The following is a 15,133-nucleotide window of genomic DNA, read 5'->3' as shown; positions in this document are numbered from 1 at the left end:
AAAAAACGGCAACTATCATGTACCACCACTTGCTGGAACACTCAAGATCACCCCTACGCTGCTCCTTTCCTTCAAAAGGAGAGCTTCCTCCGCTTTTGGTCATGGTTTCAACAGACAACTGTCATGATGTGCTTGTGACAGTTCTCACATGAGCCACCGGGCATCGCTGTTACAATGAGCAATGCTGTGTGTACAAAAAGACTTGATGGAAGTGTAGAAGAAGAAACTGAAGCGTGAAACTGCTAGGCTAAAGCCCCTTTCACACTGGGCCCACTTGCAGTTGCGTCGTGCGGCATCATGACGACGCCATGTGGAAGCAACTCAGTGCGGAGACGATGTAGCTCAATCAATCAATCAATCAACTTTTTTCTTATATAGCGCCAAATCACAACAAACAGTTGCCCCAAGGCGCTCCATATTGTAAGGCAAGGCCATACAATAATTATGAAAAACCCCAACGGTCAAAACGACCCCCTATGAGCAAGCACTTGGCAACAGTGGGAAGGAAAAACTCCCTTTTAACAGGAAGAAACCTCCAGCAGAACCAGGCTCAGGGAGGGGCAGTCTTCTGCTGAGACTGGTTGGGGCTGAGGGAAAAAACCAGGAAAAAGACATGCCGTGAAGGGGGGGCAGAGATCGATCACTAATGATTAAATGCAGAGTGATGCATACGGAGCAAAAAGAGAAAGAAACAGTGCATCGTGGGAACCCCCCCACAATCTACGTCTAAAGCAGCATAACCAAGGGATGGTCCAGGGTCACCCGATCCAGCCCTAACTATAAGCCTTAGCGAAAAGGAAAGTTTTAAGCCTAATCTTAAAAGTAGAGAGGGTATCTGTCTCCCTGATCTGAATTGGGAGCTGGTTCCACAGGAGAGGAGCCTGAAAGCTGAAGGCTCTGCCTCCCATTCTACTCTTACAAACCCTAGGAACTACAAGTAAGCCCGCAGTCTGAGAGCGAAGCGCTCTAATGGGGTAATATGGTACTACGAGGTCCCTAAGATAAGATGGGACCTGATTATTCAAAACCTTATAAGTAAGAAGAAGAATTTTAAATTCTATTCTAGAATTAACAGGAAGCCAATGAAGAGAGGCCAACACGGGTGAGATATGCTCTCTCCTGCTAGTCCCCGTCAGTACTCTAGCTGCAGCATTCTGAACCAACTGAAGGCTTTTTAGGGAACTTTTGGGACAACCTGATAATAATGAATTACAATAGTCCAGCCTAGAGGAAATAAATGCATGAATTAGTTTTTCAGCATCACTCTGAGACAAGACCTTTCTGATTTTAGAGATATTGCGTAAATGCAAAAAGGCAGTCCTACATATTTGTTTAATATGCGCTTTGAATGACATATCCTGATCAAAAATGATTCCAAGATTTCTCACAGTATTACTAGAGATCAGGGAAATGTCATCCAGAGTAACGATCTGGTTAGACACCATGCTTCTAAGATTTGTGGGGCCAAGTACAATAACTTCAGTTTTATCTGAGTTTAAAAGCAGGAAATTAGAGGTCATCCATGTCTTTATGTCTGTAAGACAATCCTGCAGTTTAGCTAATTGGTGTGTATCCTCTGGCTTCATGGATAGATAAAGCTGGGTATCATCTGCGTAACAATGAAAATTTAAGCAATACCGTCTAATAATACTGCCTAAGGGAAGCATGTATAAAGTGAATAAAATTGGTCCTAGCACAGAACCTTGTGGAACTCCATAATTAACTTTAGTCTGTGAAGAAGATTCCCCATTTACATGAACAAACTGTAATCTATTAGACAAATATGATTCAAACCACCGCAGTGCAGTGCCTTTAATACCTATGACATGCTCTAATCTCTGTAATAAAATTTTATGGTCAACAGTATCAAAAGCAGCACTGAGGTCCAACAGAACAAGCACAGAGATAAGTCCACTGTCCGAAGCCATAAGAAGATCATTTGTAACCTTCACTAATGCTGTTTCTGTACTATGATGAATTCTAAAACCTGACTGAAACTCTTCAAATAGACCATTCCTCTGCAGATGATCAGTTAGCTGTTTTACAACTACCCTCTCAAGAATCTTTGAGAGAAAAGGAAGGTTGGAGATTGGCCTATAATTAGCTAAGATAGCTGGGTCAAGTGATGGCTTTTTAAGTAATGGTTTAATTACTGCCACCTTAAAGGCCTGTGGTACATAACCAACTAACAAAGATAGATTGATCATATTTAAGATTGAAGCATTAAATAATGGTAGGACTTCCTTGAGCAGCCTGGCAGGAATGGGGTCCAATAAACATGCCGATGGTTTGGACGAAGCAACCAATGAAAATAACTCAGACAGAACAACCGGAGAGAAAGAGTCTAACCAAATACCGGCATCACTGAAAGCAGCCAAAGATAACGATACATCTTTGGGATGGTTATGAGTAATTTTTTCTCTAATAGTCAAAATTTTGTTAGCAAAGAAAGTCATGAAGTCATTAGTAGTTAAAGTTAATGGAATACTCAGCTCAATAGAGCTCTGACTCTTTGTCAGCCTGGCTACAGTGCTGAAAAGAAACCTGAGGTTATTCTTATTTTCTTCAATTAGTGATGAGTAGAAAGATGTCCTAGCTTTACGGAGGGCTTTTTTATAGAGCAACAAACTCTTTTTCCAGGCTAAGTGAAGATCATCTAAATTAGTGAGAGGCCATTTCCTCTCCAACTTACGGGTTATCTGCTTTAAGCTACGAGTTTGTGAGTTATACCACGGAGTCAGACACTTCTGATTTAAAGCTCTCTTTTTCAGAGGAGCTACAGCATCCAAAGTTGTCTTCAAAGAGGATGTAAAACTATTGACGAGATACTCTAACTCCCTTACAGAGGTTAGGTAGCTACTCTGCTCTGTGTTGGTATATGACATTAGAGAACATAATGAAGGAATCATATCCTTAAACCTAGTTACAGCGCTTTCTGAAAGACTTCTAGTGTAATGAAACTTATTCCCCACTGCAGGGTAGTCCATCAGGGTAAATGTAAATGTTATTAAAAAATGATCAGACAGAAGGGAGTTTTCAGGGAATACTGTTAAATCTTCTATTTCCATACCATAAGTCAGAACAAGATCTAAGATATGATTAAAGTGGTGGGTGGACTCATTTACTTTTTGAGCAAAGCCGATAGAGTCTAATAATAGATTAAATGCAGTGTTGAGGCTGTCATTCTCAGCATCTGTGTGGATGTTAAAATCGCCCACTATAATTATCTTATCTGAGCTAAGCACTAAGTCAGACAAAAGGTCTGAAAATTCACAGAGAAACTCACAGTAACAACCAGGTGGACGATAGATAATAAATAAAACTGGTTTTTGGGACTTCCAATTTGGATGGACAAGACTAAGAGACAAGCTTTCAAATGAATTAAAGCTCTGTCTAGGTTTTTGATTAATTAATAAGCTGGAATGGAAGATTGCTGCTAATCCTCCGCCACGGCCCGTGCTACGAGCATTCTGACAGTTAGTGTGACTCGGGGGTGTTGACTCATTTAAACTAACATATTCATCCTGCTGTAACCAGGTTTCTGTTAGGCAGAATAAATCAATACGTTGATCAATTATTATATCATTTACCAACAGGGACTTAGAAGAGAGAGACCTAATGTTTAATAGACCACATTTAACTGTTTTAGTCTGTGGTGCAATTGAAGGTGCTATATTATTTTTTCTTTTTGAATTTTTATGCTTAAATAGATTTTTGCTGGTTATTGGTGGTCTGGGAGCAGGCACCGTCTCTACGGGGATGGGGTAATGAGGGGATGGCAGGGGGAGAGAAGCTGCAGAGAGGTGTATAAGACCACAGCTCTGCCTCCTGGTCCCAACGCTGGACAGTCACAGTTTGGAGGATCCAAGAAAATTGGCCAGATTTCTAGAAATGAGAACTGCTCCATCTAAAGTGGGATGGATGCCGTCTCTCCTAACAAGACCAGGTTTTCCCCAGAAGCTTTGCCAATTATCAATGAAGCCCACCTCATTTTTTGGACACCACTCAGACAGCCAGCAATTCAAGGAGAACATGCGGCTAAACATGTCACTCCCGGTCTGATTGGGGAGGGGCCCAGAGAAAACAACAGAGTCCGACATTGTTTTTGCAAAGTTACACACCGATTTAATGTTAATTTTAGTGACCTCCGATTGGCGTAACCGAGTGTCATTACTGCCGACGTGAATTACAATCTTACCAAATTTACGCTTAGCCTTAGCCAGCAATTTCAAATGTCCTTCGATGTCGCCTGCTCTGGCCCCCGGAAGACAATTGACTATGGTTGCTGGTGTCGCTAACTTCACATATCTCAAAACAGAGTCGCCAATAACCAGAGTTTGATCCTCGGCGAGTGTATCGTCGAGTGGGGAAAAACGGTTAGAGATGTGAACGGGTTGACGGTGTACACGGGGCTTCTGTTTAGGGCTACGCTTCCTCCTCACAGTCACCCAGTCAGCCTGCTTTCCCGACTGCCCGGGATCTGCCAGGGGGTAACTAACGGCGGCTAAGCTACCTTGGTCCGCACCGACTACAGGGGCCTGGCTAGCTGTAGAATTTTCCACGGTGCGGAGCCGAGTCTCCAATTCGCCCAGCCTGGCCTCCAAAGCTACGAATAAGCTGCACTTATTACAAGTACCGTTACTGCTAAAGGAGGCCGAGGAATAACTAAACATTTCACACCCAGAGCAGAAAAGTGCGGGAGAAACAGGAGAAGCCGCCATGCTAAATCGGCTAAGAGCTAGTAGCTACGCAACCTAGCGGATTCCTAAAAACACACAAAGTGAATAATGTGTAAATAATTTAAAGGTGATTCAGCAGAAGGAGTGCCCCAATCAAGGCACCAAACAGGCCATGAAGCAGCACAGGCAACGCACGACAACAGTGCTAAAAGAGAAAAATAAAAACGAAAGCGTTAGCAAGCTAGTTAGCTTGCCTACGCTGATGAAAGTTAGCTGATAAAAGTGCTCCGTCGCGATGTTTCAACCGTTAGAGGTCTTCCTTAGGCGTTGGAGCACAGTAGAAAAGTAAAAAAAAAAGAAAAAAAAAAAAAAAAGTAAAAAGGTAAAAAAGTAAAAAAGTCTTGAAAAAGACTTAATTCAAGTCCAAAGCAGCAGGTAGCAGTCTCAGTGTAAACAGTCCCAACAGAGAGCCAAAATTCTGATGTGTAGCAGCAGGAAAGAGGAAGTCAGAAGAACCGACACATCACACAAAATGACACAAGAGTTCAGATTTCCTCAGGAAAATTCACAACCAATGAAGGTGTTCTGCCTGAGCAGAACACCACAACAACGCGAGGGACGCAAAGGATGAAGCGAATCGGACACCAAAAATTAAACGTGTTTAATTTTTTCTGCATTGAGCACAGGACACAGAAAGGAAGTAGTTTTAACACAAGTCAGGGCAAAGCAACGGTACTCAACGTGACTGAAGCCACACCCTCACAATACAATGTTACCCGATGATTATTACACTGCTGTGTTCCATTGTTCCAAAAGTATAAATCACGCAGGGCTGTTTTTAAACCGTGTACACAATGCAGTAAAACTACACGCTCAAAGAGCACAGAAAAAAAAAAATGCTGACTGCAGCCTGACAGCTGCTGCAGCTCCTCGCTCTTCTCTCACAAATGTGTTTAAATAAAGTCCATAAAAGTCCTGCTCACAGACTGATCGCCAGAGACAGGACATGTCCACATCAAGTAAAACTCCAGAAATCTCCACATTTACTCACGGATGGTTCGTTCAGACACGTGCACGCGCGCATGCAGCTCGCGGTAAAAGGAAGAAGGATAAACTATAACAGAACTCAGAGTGCAGACCTGCAGCTCAGCACAAGAACAAATATAAACTAGAAGACAAGTCAGAGTGCACAGTTTGTCTGCAGACAGACTGTGCACTCCGTGCAGAGAACCTGCAGGCTGCGTCCTCACCTCCTCTCTGCCCCCTGCTGCGCGCACCTGAAGCAGACATTCCTGCGTCGTCATGATGCCACATGAAGCAACTCGAAGCAGCCCCGGGGTGAAAGGGGCTTAAGAGTTAAGCAAGTCATTCTGCTGTTTGTATGGTCTGTAAATGTTAATGAAGCCAGTTAACTATAAACAAAGGCTGAATAGTTCATGACAACGACTAACCCGGAAGTACACAAAACAGTCGCGCATTGGAGCCTCTTGGCAATGGCACGTGCGAGGCCGTTATGCCCGTGAAAACCGTCGACTAAGGTAAAATGGCTATTCTACAAGTTTAACCATCGATGTGAAATGGATAATGTTGGGCAACTAACTGTAGTTGACTAAGTAAGTTTAGCAGACTGAAATATTAGATTGCTTTATGAAACTGGGCCCTGGTGTCTGAGAGTCAAGCTCAAATGTTTCATTGATTTCCTGTGATCTTATTTACATATTCTTACATATACTTATTACATATATTTGGAGCGCCTTGGGGCAACTGTTTGTTGTGATTTGGCGCTATACAAGAAAAAAGTTGATTGATTGATTGATATTCCACTGAGTGGTTTCTACATCCACTTCTTTTCAGAGTACTTCTTGACATTTTGGTGTTTACGTTAGTGAGTACACCTTATGGCAGGTAAGTTGTGACCAGAGTTGTTGTAAATAACAAGTGTAGGAGACAGAGCATGGCTCAAAACAGACACTGAAAAGAAATGGAGTGAAACTGGAGTTGTGAGAGGCCTTTCACACCGAGCACGTAGCACAATCATTGTCACTTCCACATGCACAAAATGTTTATGGGGAGGAGTTTGTGTTTCTATGCCAGAGGCTGAACAAGTCAGAAAGTCACCGTGCTTGTGAAGACTTGTGTGTTCCAGAGAAAAGTGAAAATAAAAAGCGAAACACTCAGCCTGAGAGTCATAACCACAAGATTAATGAGCAAACAGCAGAACAACGAGGGCGGACATCATCCTGCTGGGAGGAGCTTTTATCAGCAACTGTTCAGTGCGAGGCCGGAGGGAGCTGAAGCAGCCGGGAGATGCTGAAGCAGCTGACCTGACCAGAGAGAGAGAGAGACAGCGAGACACATACACATATATATACACATATATATATATATATATATATATATATATATATATATATATATATATATAAAAATAAATAAATGCACCAGTAAAATGAATCAATAAAAGGAATAAATAAGGAAAAAAAAATTTCCAGTGTGTTGTCTTCGTCTTCCCTGTGTTTTATGACTCTCACACACGGAGCGAGTTACTGTGCTCTATTTGTTGTGTTCACACGTGCACATGTGAACAAAGAAAAGAAAAACTGGCTGCCACTGCGGTTCCTCTCTCTCTGCCCTCAGACTCTGTCATCATTGTGTTATAAACCAGTCACCATTTGTTTTATTATACAAGGATCAAGGAAATTTTATTGTCATATGCACAGAACAGAAGAACTTTCCTGCACAATGAAATGTGGCTACTGCATTTAACCCATCCTATTTGCCAGTAGGAGCAGAGGTCGCCATTAGGCGCCCGGGGACCAGCTCCAGATGTACATCCCTGCCTTGGTCGACAGCAGGGCTGAGCAAACCAACACCGACCCATAACAAACAACACACATAACACACAACACATAGGCCGGCCCGGTACATAAAACATATATATGAAGCAAAACACGAGGGAAAAGGAGAAGAAAAAAAAACCTTATAGCCGCTGCATTACACAGCGGCAATGAGGAAAAAAAAAAAATCCTATCGGCACAAAAAACAATAATCACAGAGACAAAACAAGGACACAGGACGACAACCGAGATTTGAAAGGACCAGTTTATCAGAACACTCCGGAAGGCAGCCAGTTTCGGCGCCGTCGACGGCCTTGTCTGACAGTCTGGGGGGGGGGAGGGAACAGCCCTGCGCAGGCTGAGAAAGTCCTGGACAGTCCACAGTTCACGTCAGAGCTGGAGAAGCTGAGGGGAGGGGGGAAGACCAGGAAGCGAGGCTTAAGTGTTGTTCTTCTTCTGAGGAGGAGGTTTCTTATCACAGCGACCTTGAAGTGCAGCTGTATTTGGGGAAGCCAAATGAATAGCCAGATTAACAGACGCCTGAAAGATTCCACAGTTCTGAGAACAGAGTGGCTCTCAATGCATCTGAAATGTAGAATGTGGTCTTCACAGACGGTCATAGCGGGTTTCCAGGGCTGCAATCTTCCTAGAGATGTCATCCAACGTGCGGTTAATCACCGCCGACTGCGCAGCCACTGCCTTCCCAATCGAATCAATCATATAGGGCAGCTTGGAACGACCAATCAAAGCTGCTTCCACTTTCTTGATTTTCCGGTAAACCAGCAGAGTGCCCGCACTACACATCAGAAAGCCGGTCACCACCAAGCCGAATATGTACACATCTTCAACGTCCTCCACAGAAAGCATGTAAAGGCACATGACCTGCCATCTCCTCCACGAGTCCATCACGTAACCCATCACATGCGTCCCAGCAGGACAGGTCGGGTCCTCCGCACCCGAAGGTCTTGTAGAAAAAATAGTGTCAATTGCGTTCAGAGACCACTTTAACAGATCCATTTTTGTCGTTTCCAGAAGAGCAAAGCTGCAGCCTCACAGACAACACGCCACAAAAGCAGGAAAGATAAGGAGGGAGGGAGAAGAGAAAAGTGCGTCCGTCTCGGTCGAGTGCAAGCTGGCCATACATCTCTGTAGTTAATAAAATTATCTTTACGGACAATTAGTTTGCGGGTGCACGTGAAAAAAAAAAGTGGCTGCTGCTGCGGTTCCTTTATGGAACCCGGGAGATGTCACTTAAAGTGATTTTTTTTTTTTTCTGGCCATGATAATTTGTGCGCACATTTTCCTTTAACTGAGCACACAAATTAATAAAATGTGCTCTCAAATTAATAAAACGTGCGCACGTTTTCCTGGCTATGATAATTCGTGCGAACGTTTTCCTTTAATTGAGCCCTCGAATTAATAAAACGTGCGCATGTTTTCCTTTAATTGAGCCCCATTTCTAATGGGGAAATGTATCACACTGTCTGCTGGTTTGTTGGCTAATAGCCAACATTTATGTGTCAAGACAATATTGAATAACTGAGTGCACGTTTTACAAATTGTGGCCACGTTTAAGTAGATCGTGCCCTTGTTTCACTCAAACAATGCTTAAAACGTGCGCACAATATCATAAAACATGCGCACATTCTCTCCACATGGCCTCTACTGGTGGTTGGCTCTCACTGCGGTATTGTATCACTTCCTGTTCCGGAGCACAGCGGTGTTTTGCTGTATCTGTTAGCTGTTTAATCTGCGCAGTTAGATTGATCTAGTTACCTAGATAACGATTTGTTTCAAAGTGTTATCTTCACGTGCCTTAACTAAAGCACTCCCTCTGCTGAATCACCTCTAAATTATTTACGTTATTCACTTTGCGTGTTTTTAGGAATCCGCTAGCTTAGCGCAGCTACCAGCTCTTAGCCGGTTTAGCATGGCGGCTTCTCCTGTCTCTCCCGCACTTTTCTGCTCTGGGTGTGAAATGTTTAGTTATTCCTCGGCCTCCTTTAGTAGTAATGGTACTTGTAATAAGTGTAGCTTATTCGTAGCTTTGGAGGCAGGCTGAGCGAATTGGAGACTCGGCTCCGCACCGTGGAAAATTCTACAGCTAGCCAGGCCCCTGTAGTCAGTGCGGACCAAGGTAGCTTAGCCGCCGTTAGTTCCCCTCCAGCAGATCCCGAGCAGCCGGGAAAGCAGGCTGACTGGGTGACTGTGAGGAGGAAGCGTAGTTCTAAACAGAAGCCCCGTGTACACCGCTAACCCGTTCACATTTCTAGCCGTTTTTCCCCACTCGGCGACACACCCGCCGAGGAACAAACTCTGGTTATTGGCGACTCTGTTTTGAGAAATATGAAGTTAGCGACACCAGCAACCATAGTCAATTGTCTTCCGGGGGCCAGAGCAGGCGACATTGAAGGAAATTTGAAATGCTGGCTAAGGCTAAGCGTAAATTTGGTAAGATTGTAATTCACGTCGGCAGTAATGACATCCGGTTACGCCAATCGGAGGTCACTAAAATTAACATTGAATCGGTGTGTAACTTTGCAAAAACAATGTCGGACTCTGTAGTTTTCCCTGGGCCCCTCTCCAATCGGACCGGGAGTGACATGTTTAGCCGCATGTTCTCCTTGAATTGCTGGCTGTCTGAGTGGTGTCCAAAAAATGAGGTGGGCTTCATACATAATTGGCAAAGCTTCTGGGGAAAACCTGGTCTTGTTAGGAGAGACGGCATCCATCCCACTTTGGATGGAGCAGCTCTCATTTCTAGAAATCTGGCCAATTTTCTTAAATCCTCCAAACCGTGACTATCCAGGGTTGGGACCAGGAAGCAGAGTTGTAGTCTTACACACCTCTCTGCAGCTTCTCTCCCCCTGCCATCCCCTCATTACCCCATCCCCGTAGAGACGGTGCCTGCTCCCAGACCACCAATAACCAGCAAAAATCTATTTAAGCATAAAAATTCAAAAAGAAAAAATAATATAGCACCTTCAACTGCACCACAGACTAAAACAGTTAAATGTGGTCTATTAAACATTAGGTCTCTGTTGTGTGGGCCGCTGAAGAGGAGGTACTGCTGGCCCACCACCACCAGAGGGCACCCTGCCTGGAGTGCGGGCTCCAGGCACCAGAGGGCGCTGCCGCCTCACAGGAGCAGCCGGGGTGACAGCTGACACTCATCACCCATGACAGCTGTCACCACTCATCGGATCAGCATCGGTATATCAGCAAGACGTCATCTCCACCTCTTTGCCGAGATATCGTTCTACCTGGAAGGTAACGTACCTCAGCTGACTGTTTGACAGTATTCTTTTGTGACTTTGTGCGTTGTATTGTGGACTACTTTTCCAACGAGAGGTGGAGGTAGCTTTCCTGCCGTACGGATTCCTGGGTGCAAACGCGCCCTCATTTAATTGCTTTTTGTTCCTCGCCAGCAGTACCAGGTCCGACATGCGGAGGCAGTGGCCACCTGGGAGTTCGGGACTTGGCGGCTCCAGTATTCCTGGGGTCTGGTGGCGGAGGAAATCGTGTGGTTCCGGTTCTGCTTTGGACAGGCGTCTCCTATCTTCGAGCCTGCCCACACAACACCTTTGTGAATTGACTCTTGTCTATTGTTGTAATCTGTTGTATTTGTTGTGCACATTCACAACAGTAAAGTGTTGTTATTTGACCTACTCCATTGTCCGTTCATTTGCGCCCCCTGTTGTGGGTCCGTGTACCTACACTTTCCCAACACTCTCTCTCTTCTAAGTCCCTGTTAGTAAATTATATAATAATTGATCAACATATTGATTTATTCTGCCTTACAGAAACCTGGTTACAGCAGGATGAATATGTTAGTTTAAATGAGTCAACACCCCCGAGTCACACTAACTGTCAGAACGCTTGTAGCACGGGCCGAGACGGAGGATTATCAGCAATCTTCCATTCCAGCTTATTAATTAATCAAAAACCCAGACAGAGCTTTAATTCATTTGAAAGCTTGACTCTTAGTCTTGTCCATCCAAATTGGAAGTCCCAAAAACCAGTTTTATTTGTTATTATCTATTGTCCACCTGGTCGTTACTGTGAGTTTCTCTGTGAATTTTCAGACCTTTTGTCTGACTTAGTGCTTAGCTCAGATAAGATAATTATAGTGGGCGATTTTCACATCCACACAGATGCTGAGAATGACAGCCTCAACACTGCATTTAATCTATTATTAGACTCAATTGGCTTTGCTCAAAATGTAAATGAGTCCACCCACCACATTAATCATATCTTAGATCTTGTTCTGACTTATGGTATGGAAATTGAAGACTTAACAGTATTCCCTGAAAACTCCCTTCTGTCTGATCATTTCTTAATAACATTTACATTTACTCTGATGGACTACCCAGCAGTGGGGAATAAGTTTCATTACACTAGAAGTCTTTCAGAAAGCGCTGTAACTAGGTTTAAGGATATGTTTCCTTCTTTATGTTCCCTAATGCCATATACCAACACAGTGCAGAGTAGCTACCTAAACTCTGTAAGTGAGATAGAGTATCTCATCAATAGTTTTACATCCTCATTGAAGACAACTTTGGATGCTGTAGCTCCTCTGAAAAAGAGAGCTTTAAATCAGAAGTGCCTGACTCCGTGGTATAACTCACAAACTCACAGCTTAAAGCAGATAACCCATAAGTTGGAGAGGAAATGGCGTCTCACTAATTTAGAAGATCTTCACTTAGCCTGGAAAAAGAGTCTGTTGCTCTATAAAAAAAGCCCTCCGTAAAGCTAGGACATCTTACTACTCATCACTAATTGAAGAAAATAAGAACAACCCCAGGTTTCTTTTCAGCACTGTAGCCAGGCTGACAAAGAGTCAGAGCTCTATTGAGCCGAGTATTCCTTTAACTTTAACTAGTAATGACTTCATGACTTTCTTTGCTAATAAAATTTTAACTATTATAGAAAAAATTACTCATAACCATCCCAAAGACGTATCGTTATCTTTGGCTGCTTTCAGTGATGCCGGTATTTGGTTAGACTCTTTCTCTCAGATTGTTCTGTCTGAGTTATTTTCATTAGTTACTTCATCCAAACCATCAACATGTCTATTAGACACCATTCCTACCAGGCTGCTCAAGGAAGTCCTACCATTATTTAATGCTTCGATCTTAAATATGATCAATCTATCTTTATTAGTTGGCTATGTACCACAGGCTTTTAAGGTGGCAGTAATTAAACCATTACTTAAAAAGCCATCACTTGACCCAGCTATCTTAGCTAATTATAGGCCAATCTCCAACCTTCCTTTTCTCTCAAAAATTCTTGAAAGGGTAGTTGTAAAACAGCTAACTGATCATCTGCAGAGGAATGGTCTATTTGAAGAGTTTCAGTCAGGTTTTAGAATTCATCATAGTACAGAAACAGCATTAGTGAAGGTTACAAATGATCTTCTTATGGCCTCAGACAGTGGACTCATCTCTGTGCTTGTTCTGTTAGACCTCAGTGCTGCTTTTGATACTGTTGACCATAAAATTTTATTACAGAGATTAGAGCATGCCATAGGTATTAAAGGCACTGCGCTGCGGTGGTTTGAATCATATTTATCTAATAGATTACAATTTGTTCATGTAAATGGTGAATCTTCTTCACAGACTAAGGTTAATTATGGAGTTCCACAAGGTTCTGTGCTAGGACCAATTTTATTCACTTTATACATGCTTCCCTTAGGCAGTATTATTAGATGGCATTGCTTAAATTTTCATTGTTACGCAGATGATACCCAGCTTTATCTATCCATGAAGCCAGAGGACACACACCAATTAGCTAAACTGCAGGATTGTGTTACAGACATAAGGACATGGATGACCTCTAATTTCCTGCTTTTAAACTCAGATAAAACTGAAGTTATTGTACTTGGCCCCACAAATCTTAGAAACATGGTGTCTAACCAGATCCTTACTCTGGATGGCATTACCCTGACCTCTAGTAATACTGTGAGAAATCTTGGAGTCATTTTTGATCAGGATATGTCATTCAAAGTGCATATTAAACAAATATGTAAGACTGCTTTTTTGCATTTACGCAATATCTCTAAAATTAGAAAGGTCTTGTCTCAGAGTGATGCTGAAAAACTAATTCATGCATTTATTTCCTCTAGGCTGGACTATTGTAATTCATTATTATCAGGTTGTCCTAAAAGTTCCCTGAAAAGCCTTCAGTTAATTCAAAATGCTGCAGCTAGAGTACTGACGGGGACTAGAAGGAGAGAGCATATCTCACCCATATTGGCCTCTCTTCATTGGCTTCCTGTTAATTCTAGAATAGAATTTAAAATTCTTCTTCTTACTTATAAGGTTTTGAATAATCAGGTCCCATCTTATCTTAGGGACCTCATAGTACCATATCACCCCAATAGAGCGCTTCGCTCTCAGACTGCAGGCTTACTTGTAGTTCCTAGGGTTTGTAAGAGTAGAATGGGAGGCAGAGCCTTCAGCTTTCAGGCTCCTCTCCTGTGGAACCAGCTCCCAATTCGGATCAGGGAGACAGACACCCTCTCTACTTTTAAGATTAGGCTTAAAACTTTCCTTTTTGCTAAAGCTTATAGTTAGGGCTGGATCAGGTGACCCTGAACCATCCCCTAGTTATGCTGCTATAGACGTAGACTGCTGGGGGGTTCCCATGATGCACTGTTTCTTTCTCTTTTTGCTCTGTATGCACCACTCTGCATTTAATCATTAGTGATTGATCTCTGCTCCCCTCCACAGCATGTCTTTTTCCTGGTTCTCTCCCTCAGCCCCAACCAGTCCCAGCAGAAGACTGCCCCTCCCTGAGCCTGGTTCTGCTGGAGGTTTCTTCCTCTTAAAAGGGAGTTTTTCCTTCCCACTGTCGCCAAGTGCTTGCTCACAGGGGGTCGTTTTGACATTTGGGGTTTTTACATAATTATTGTATGGCCTTGCCTTACAATATAAAGCGCCTTGGGGCAACTGTTTGTTGTGATTTGGCGCTATATAAATAAAATTGATTGAATTGATTGATTGAAAACATTTCGCAATGACACTTCCAGGGCTCCGTAGTTCCTCGCTCTCTCTCCCCCTCAAACTCTGTCATAATTGTGTTATAAACCAGTCACCATTTGTTTTATTATACATCTGTGTAGTTAATAAATAAAATAATCTTCACGGACAATTTGTTCACGCGCAACGTGAAGAAAAAATTAAACTGTCTGCCGCTGCTGTTCTCCCCTCAAACTCTCCCCTGTGTTTGCGTGGGTTTCCTCCAGGTGCTCCGGTTTCCTCCCACATCCAAAGACATGCAGGTTAGGTGAAACTGTCTGTGTGAATGAGATGTTTGTCTGTTTGTGGCCCTGCGACAGACTGGTGTCCTGTCCTGGGTGAACCCTGCTTCGCGCTCTATGACTGCTGGGATAGGCTCCAGCCCCCACGACCCTTAATTGGACTAAGTGGTTGAAGATGAGTGTGTGTTTTTTTCATCGTTACTACTGTGACCACAAGAAAAGTCTCAACTTTGAAGACCTTAGTTTAAAAAAAAAAAAAAAAATCTATTGAGTAATCAAAGAAAATAGAACAACACTGTTTCATGTTTCTTTGCATGTTTTAAGAAATATATTTTCACTTGTCCCATATCAGGAAC

General features: G+C 43.1%; 1 protein-coding gene across 3 annotated transcripts in view; it reads right to left on the bottom strand.

Annotated features, from left to right (window-relative positions):
* galm (galactose mutarotase) overlaps positions 1 to 15,133 on the bottom strand; it is a 47,671-nt gene that overhangs the window by 29,185 nt on the left and 3,353 nt on the right. For 2 of the 3 annotated variants that reach the window (XM_034185276.1, XM_034185278.1), the window contains exon 3: positions 5,540 to 5,551. The exons of the other annotated variant lie outside the window; for it this stretch is intronic. The gene's annotated coding sequence lies outside the window, so the exon portion shown is untranslated. The remainder of the gene's footprint in view (positions 1 to 5,539; positions 5,552 to 15,133) is intronic. 3 annotated transcript variants of the gene reach the window in all.

The sequence above is a fragment of the Thalassophryne amazonica genome, chromosome 13 (assembly GCF_902500255.1).
Source record: "Thalassophryne amazonica chromosome 13, fThaAma1.1, whole genome shotgun sequence".
Lineage (NCBI taxonomy): Eukaryota > Metazoa > Chordata > Actinopteri > Batrachoidiformes > Batrachoididae > Thalassophryne > Thalassophryne amazonica.
Note: the sequence above shows the minus strand (reverse complement) of the source record. Positions and strands in the feature narration are given on the sequence as shown.